Raw genomic sequence first — 8,767 nt, forward strand, 5'->3', positions numbered from 1 at the left:
AGAGTTAGACTTCGTCATTGCTTGATTTATGTTACTTTGTTCTCACTACTAAATGCCAAATCATTGCTAATTAAAATTGGCTTTGATATACCTTGGGATCCGGGTGGATCCATTACTTGAGCACTATATGCCTAGCTTAATGGCTTTAAAGAAAGTGCTGCCAGGGAGACAACCCGGAAGTTTTAGAGAGTCATTTATTTCTGTTGTGTGCTTTTATAAAGTTTAAAAATAAAAATAATGTGCCAAGATTTGCCTTTAGGATGTTTACTTTGCTTTTTGGTTTGTACGGTGTAGGACAGAAACTTTGGCTGTAGTGCGCGATTTTACATTTTTTACTGGAACGTCAAACGGTTCTGAAACTTTTGCACTGTCTTTCTATACAAATTGTTTATTTTTCCTAAGTTTGGTAGAAGTTTTGGAGTACCAGAGGTATGGTCAATGTTCAGATTATTACAGACTATTCTGTTTTAGACAGATTCTCTTTTTTGATGCATAGTTTGCTTGTTTTGATGAAACTATCAAATTATATCAGTGGATTAAGCCATGGAAAAGTTATACTAGAGTATCTATAATGCAAAAACAAAATATGAATTGGTTTGCAACAGTACTTAGAGTATTGATTTGCTTCATTATACTAACGGATCTTACCGAGTTTTCTGTTGAAGTTTTGTGTGGATGAAGTGTTCGATGATCGAGAAGGTCTCGATATGAGAAGAAGGAAGAGAGGCAAGAGCTCAAGATTGGGGATGCCCTAGGCACCCCAAGTAAATAATCAAGGAGACTCAAGCGTCTAAGCTTGGGGATGCCCCGGAAGGCATCCCCTCTTTCTTCAACAAGTATCGATATGTTTTCGGATTCGTTTCATTCATGTGATATGTGCAAATCTTGGAGCGTCTTTTGCATTTAGTTTTAACTTTTATTTTATGCACCATGCTGGTATGAGATAGTCTTTGGTTGATTTAAAGAATGCTCTTTGCACTTCACTTATATCTTTTGAGTATGGCTTTATAGAATGCTTCATGTGCTTCGCTTATATCATTTGAAGTTTGGATTGCCTGTTTCTCTTTACATAGAAAACCGCAATTTGTAGAGTGCTCTTTTACTTCACTTATATTTGTTAGAGCGTGGGCGTATATTTTGTAGAAAGAATTAAACTCTCTTGCTTCACTTATATCTATTTAGAGAGATGACAGGAACTGGTCATTCACATGGTTAGTCATAAAATCCTACATAAAACTTGTAGATCATTGAATATGATATGTTTGATTCCATGCAATAGTTTTGTGATATAAAGATGATGATATTAGAGTCATGCTAGTGGGTAGTTGTGGATTGTAGAAATACTTGTGTTGAAGTTTGTGATTCCCGTAGCATGCACGTATGGTGAACCGTTATGTGATGAAGTTAGAGCATGATTTATTTATTGATTGTCTTCCTTATGAGTGGCGGTTGGGGACGAGCGATGGTCTTTTCCTACCAATCTATCCCCCTAGGAGCACGCGCGTAGTACTTTGTTTCGATAACTAATAGACTTTTGCAACAAGTATGTGAGTTCTTTATGACTAATGTTGAGTCCATGGATTATATACACTCTCACCCTTCCACCATTGCTAGCCTCTCTAGTACCGCGCAACTTTCGCCGGTACCATAAACCCACCATATACCTTCCTCAAAACAACCACCATACCTACCTATTATGGCATTTCCATAGCCATTCCAAGATATATCGCCATGCAACTTCCATCATCATCATATACATGACTTGAGCATCATTGTCATATTGCTTTGCATGATCGTAAGATAGCTAGCATGATGTTTTCATGGCTTGTCCCTTTTTTGATGTCATTGTTACGCTAGATCATTGCACATCCCGGTACACCACCGGAGGCATTCATATAGAGTCATATCTTTGTTCTAGTATCGAGTTGTAATATTGAGTTGTAAGTAAATAAAAGTGTGATGATCATCATTATTAGAGCATTGTCCCAGTGAGGAAAGGATGATGGAGACTATGATTCCCCCACAAGTCGGGATGAGACTCCGGACGAAAAAATAGAGAAAGGCCCAAAAAATAAAAAAATAAAAAAATGTGAGAAAAACAGAGAAGGGGCAATGTTACTATCCTTTTACCACACTTGTGCTTCAAAGTAGCACCATGTTCTTCATATAGAGAGTCTCTTGAGTTATCACTTTCATATACTAGTGGGAATTTTCATTATAGAACTTGGCTTGTATATTCCGATGATGGGCTTCCTCAAATGCCCGAGGTCTTCATGAGCAAGCAAGTTGGATGCACACCAACTTAGTTTCCAGTCTGAGCTTTCATACACTTATAGCTCTTAGTGCATCCGTAGCATGGCAATCCCTACTCACTCACATTGATATCCGTTGATGGGCATCTCCATAGCCCGTTGATACGCCTAGTTGATGTGAGACTATCTTCTCCTTTATGTCTTCTCCACAACCACCATTCTATTCCACCCATAGTGCTATGTCCATGGCTCATGCTCATGTATTGCGTGAAAGTTGAAAAGGTTTGAGAACGTCAAAAGTATGAACCAATTGCTTGGCTTGTCATCGTGGTTGTGCATGATGTGAATATTTTGTGTGGTGAAGATGGAGCATAGCCAGACTATATGAATTTGTAGGGATAACTTTCTTTGGTCATGTTATTTTGAAAAGACATGATTGCTTTATTAGTAGGCTTGAAGTATTATTGTTTTTATGTCAAATGATAGACTATTGCTTTGAATCACTCGTATCTTAATATTCATGCCATGATTAGATATGTGATCAAGATTATGCTAGGTAGCACTCCACATCAAAAATTATCTTTTTTATCATTTACCTACTCGCGGACGAGCAGGAATTAAGCTTTGGGATGCTGATACGTCTCCGTCGTATCTATAATTTTTGATTGTTCCATGCCAATTTTCTGCAACTTTTTATACTATTTTTGGGACTAACATATTGATCCAGTGCCCAGTGCTAGTTCCTGTTTGTTGCATGTTTTTTGTTTCGCAGAATATCCAAATCAAAAAGAGTCCAAATGGGATAAAAACTGTCAGAGATTTTTTTGGAATATATATGATTTTTGGGAAGAAAAATCCACGCGAGACGGTGCCCGAGGGAGGCACGAGGCAGGGAGGCACGCCCCTGACCCTCGTGGCCACCCCGTAAGGCGGTTGATGCCCTTCTTTCGCCGTAAGAAAGCTAATATCTGGATAGAGATCGTGTTAAAATTCCAGCCCAATCGGAGTTACGGATCTCATGGAATATAAGAAACGGTCGAAGGGTAGAATCTAAGAACGCAGAAACAGAGAGAGACAGATCCAATCTCGGAGGGGCTCTTGCCCCTCCCGTTCCATGGAGGCCATGGACCAAAGGGGAAACCCTTCTCCCATCTAGGGAGTAGGTCAAGGAAGAATAAGAAGGAGGGGGTCTCTCCCCCCTCGCTTCCGGTGGCACCGGAGTGCCATCGGGGGCCATCATCATCACCGCAATCTTCACCAACAACTTCACCGCCATCATCACCAACTCTTCCCCCCTCTATGCAGCGGTGTAACCTCTCTCTTACCCGCTATAATCTCTACTTAAACATGGTGCTCAACGCTATATATTATTTCCCAATGATGTATGGCTATCCTATGATGTTTGAGTAGATCCGTTTTATCCTATGGGTTAATTGATGATCGTGATTGGTTTGAGTTGCATGTTTTATTATTGGTGCTGTCCTATGGTGCTCTCCGTGTCGCACAAGCGTGAGGGATCCCCGTTGTAGGGTGTTGCAATACATTCATGATTCTCTTATAGTGGGTTGCGTGAGTGAATGAAACACAAACCCGAGTAAGGGGGTTGTTGCGTATGGGATAAAGAGGACTTGATGCTTTAATGCTATGGTTGGGTTTTACCTTAATGATCTTTAGTAGTTGCGGATGCTTGCTAGAGTTCCTATCATAACTGCATATGGTCCAAATAGAGAGAGTATGTTAGCTTATACCTCTCCCTCATATAAAATTGCAATAATGATTACCGGTCTAGTTATCGATTGCCTAGGGACAAATAACTTTCTCGTAAAAACAAGCTCTCCACTAAAACTAATTTAGTTGTGCCTTTATCTAAACAGCCCCTACTTTTTATTTACGTACTCTTTATTATCTTGCAAACCTATCCAAAAATACCTACAAAGTTCTTCTAGTTTCATACTTGTTCTAGGTAAAGCGAACGTCAAGTGTGCGTAGAGTTGTATCGGTGGTCGATAGAACTTGAGGGAATATTTGTTCTGCCTTTAGCTCCTCATTGGGTTCGACACTCTTACTTATTGAAAACGGCTGCGATCCCCTATACTTGTGGGTTATCAAGACCTTTTTATGGTGCCGTTGCCAGGGAGTCATAGCATGGGGTGAATATTCTCGTGTGTGCTTGTTTGCTTTATCACTAAGTAATTTTTATTTGCTGTTCTTAGTTGTTTTCTATCTTTAGTTATGGGTAAGAAATGCAAAATACCAAAAAAAATAGTTGTACCCACTGAACCAATGGTTGAAGAACCACTCAAAATCTATCACACTCCTGAAGCTTATTACTTGGATCATCTTCGATCCCTATGTGCTCGTGCTGAATCCCCAACTAGCTTAGTTGAGGGCAAATCTTTAGATGAGCATGCTTGTTATGTCCGACACCGAATATCTGAAAAAGGGAAACATTCACTGGATCAAATTCATCGTTTGCAATGCTATGCTTGGAATTTATGTGAAATATATGATTTTACTTGTTGTTTTGAAGACCCTAAGAAACACCTTCCCTACCAATGTTTGACGTTAGCTTTACCTAGAACAAGTATTTATGATTGGAAATATTTTCAAATGAAATTCAAATAATATTTGACGTTCGCCGTCATTGAGTTGCTTAAAGTTTCTGAATTTAAAATATTTTCAAATGAAATTCAAATCTTTTCAAAACCCTTTTCGTTTATTTAAATGGAAGAAGTCGTGTCATCTTCTCTCTAGGGTTTCGTATTTGGAAAGAATTTGAATTCACGTAGATCATAAATGCAAACTGAAAGTTTGGGAAAGTCTTTTTATTCCCTCTCATTTAACTTTCAAAAAGTTTCGAACTTCACTCAATTTCACACAAGCAATCAAACAATCAATCATAACTATCTAATATAACATTCCAAAATTTATAATTTTGGGACGTTACAAACCAATAGCGGAACCTGGATGCTCATATTGGTTCCTACATATTCTATGAAGATCTTTATTGGTCAAACCGCATAACAACATACGTTGTTCCCTTTGTCATCGGTATGTTACTTGCCCGAGATTCGATCGTCGGTATCTCAATACCTAGTTCAATCTCGTTACCGACAAGTCTCTTTACTCGTTCTGTAATGCATCATCCTACAACTAACTCATTAGTCACATTCCTTGCAAGGCTTATAGTGATGTGCATTACCGAGAGGGCCCAGAGATACCTCTCCGACAATCGGAGTGACAAATCCTAATCTCGGTCTATGCCAACTCAACAAGTACCATCGGAGACACATGTAGAGCACCTTTATAATCACCCAGTTATGTTGTGACATTTGGTAGCACACAAAGTGTTCCTCCGGTATTCAAGAGTTGCATAATCTCATAGTCTGAGGAACATGTATAAGTCATGAAGAAAGCAGTAGCAACAAACTAAACGATCATATGCTAAGCTAACGGAATGGGTCAAGTCAATCACATCATTCTCTAATGATGTGATCCCGTTAATCAAATGACAACTCATGTATATGGCTAGGAAACTTATCCATCTTTGATTCAACGAGCTAGTCAAGTAGAGGCTGATGTCTACTATGCAACCTTCTTCTTGTAAACGTTATTGGGCCTCCAAGTGCAGAGGTTTGTAGGACAGTAGCAAATTTCCCTCAAGTGGATGACCTAAGGTTTATCAATCCGTGGGAGGTGTAGGTTGAAGATGGTCTCTCTCAAACAACCCTACAACCAAATAACAAAGAGTCTCTTGTGTCCCCAACACACCCAATACAATGGTAAATTGTATATGTGCACTAGTTCGGCGAAGAGATGGTGATACAAGTGCAATATGGATGGTAGATATAGGTTTTTGTAATATGAAATTATAAAAACAGCAAGGTAACAAGTAATAAAAGTGAGCGTAAACGGTATTGCAATGCTAGGAAACAAGGCCTAGGGTTCATACTTTCACTAGTGCAAGTTCTCTCAACAATAATAACATAATTAGATCATATAACTATCCCTCAACATGCAACAAAGAGTCACTCCAAAGTCACTAATAGCAGAGAACAAATGAAGAGATTATTGTAGGGTACGAAACCACCTCAAAGTTATCCTTTCTGATCGATCTATTCAAGAGTCCGTAGTAAAATAACATGAAGCTATTCTTTCCATTCAATCTATCATAGAGTTCGTACTAGAATAACACCTTAAGACACAAATCAACCAAAACCCTAATGTCACCTAGATACTCCAATGTCACCTCAAGTATCCGTGGGTATGACTATATGATATGCAGCACACAATCTCAGATTCATCTATTCAACCAACACAATGAACTTCTCAATACATGAGCGTGAGCCATGGACATATCACTATAGGTGGAATAGAATGGTGGTTGTGGAGAAAACAAAAAGCAGAAGATAGTCTCACATCAACTAGGCGTATCAACGGGCTATGGAGATGCCCATCAATAGATATCAATGTGAGTGAGTAGGGATTGCCATGCAACGGATGCACTAGAGCTATAAGTGTATGAAAGCTCAAAAACAAACTAAGTGGGTGTGCATCCAACTCGCTTGCTCACGAAGACCTAGGGCATTTTGAGGAAGCCCATCATTGGAATATACAAGCCAAGTTCTATAATGAAAGATTCCCACTAGTATATGAAAGTGACAACATAGGAGACTCTTTATCACGAAGATCATGGTTCTACTTTGAAGCACAAGTGTGGTAAAAGGATAGTAGCATTGCCCCTTCTCTCTTTTTCTCTTATTTTTTGTTTTTTTGGGCCTTCTCTTTTTATGGCCTCTTTTTTCTTTTGTTTATTTTTTTGTCCGGAGTCTCATCCCGACTTGTGGGGGAATCATAGTCTCCATCATCCTTTCCTCACTGGGACAATGCTCTAATAATGATGAGCATCACACTTTTATTTGCTTACAACTCAAGAATTACAACTCGATACTTAGAACAAAATATGACTCTATATGGATGCCTCCGGCGGTGTACCGGGATGTGCAATGAATCAAGAGTGACATGTATGAAAGAATTATGATCGGTGGCTTTGCCACAAATACGATGTCAACTACATGATCATGCAAAGCAATATGACAATGATGAAGCATGTCATAATAAACGGAACGGTGGAAAGTTGCATGGCAATATATCTCGGAATGGCTATGAAAATGCCACAATAGGTCAGTATGGTGGCTGTTTTGAGGAAGGTAAATGGTGGGTTTATGGTACCGGCGAAAGTTGTGCGGTACTAGAGAGGCTAGCAATGGTGGAAGGGTGAGAGTGCGTATAATCCATGGACTCAACATTAGTCATAAAGAACTCACATACTTATTGCAAAAATATATTAGTTATCGAAACAAAGTACTACGCGCATGCTCATAGGGGGATAGATTGGTAGGAAAAGACCATCGCTCGTCCCTGACCGCCACTCATAAAGAAGACAATCAATAAATAAATCATGCTCCGACTTCATTACATAACGGTTCACCATACGTGCATGCTACGGGAATTAAAAACTTTAACACAAATATTTCTAAAATTCACAACTACTCAACTAGCATGAATCTAATATCACCATCTTCATATCTCAAAACAATCATCGAGTATCAAACTTCTCATAGTATTCAATGCACTCTATATGAAAGTTTTTATTATACCCATCTTGGATGCCCATCATATTAGGACTAGTTTCATAACCAAAGAAAACTACCATGCTGTTATAAAGACTCTCAAAATAATATAAGTGAAGCACGAGAGTTCATCTATTTCTATAAAATAAAACCATCGCCATGCTCTAAGAAGATTATAAGTGAAGCACTAGAGCAAACGACAAACTACTCCGAAAAATATAAGTGAAGCTCAATGAGTAGTCGAATAATTAAGAAACTATGTGAAGACTCTCTAACATTTAAGAATTTAAGATATTGTTATTTTATTAAAACGGCAAGTAAAACAAAATAAAATAAAATGACTCTCCAAGCAAAACACATATCATGTGGTGAATAAAAATATAGCTCCAAGTAAAGTTACCGATGAACGAAGACGAAAGAGGGGATGCCATCCAGGGCATCCCCAAGCTTAGGCTATTGTTTGTCTTTGAATATTACCTTGGGGTGCCATGGGAATCCCCAAGCTTAGGCTCTTGCCACTCCTTATTCCATAGTCCATCGAATCTTTACACAAAACTTGAAAACTTCACAACACAAAACTTAACAGAAAACTCGTAAGCTTCATTAGTATAAGAAAATAAATCACCACTTAGGTACTGTTGTGAACTCATTATAAATTCATATTGGTGTAATATATACTGTATTACAACTCATCTATGGTTCATACCCTCCGATAATACTCATAGATTCATCAAAATAAGCAAACAACACATAGAAAACAGAATCTGTCAAAAACAGAACAGTCTGTAGTAATCTGGATCAAACGTATACTTATGGAACCCCAAAAATTCTAAAATAAATTGCTGAACGTGAGGAATTTATCTATTAATCATCTGCAAAAAT

The sequence above is a fragment of the Triticum dicoccoides genome, chromosome 3A, assembly GCF_002162155.2.
Source record: "Triticum dicoccoides isolate Atlit2015 ecotype Zavitan chromosome 3A, WEW_v2.0, whole genome shotgun sequence".
NCBI lineage: Eukaryota > Viridiplantae > Streptophyta > Magnoliopsida > Poales > Poaceae > Triticum > Triticum dicoccoides.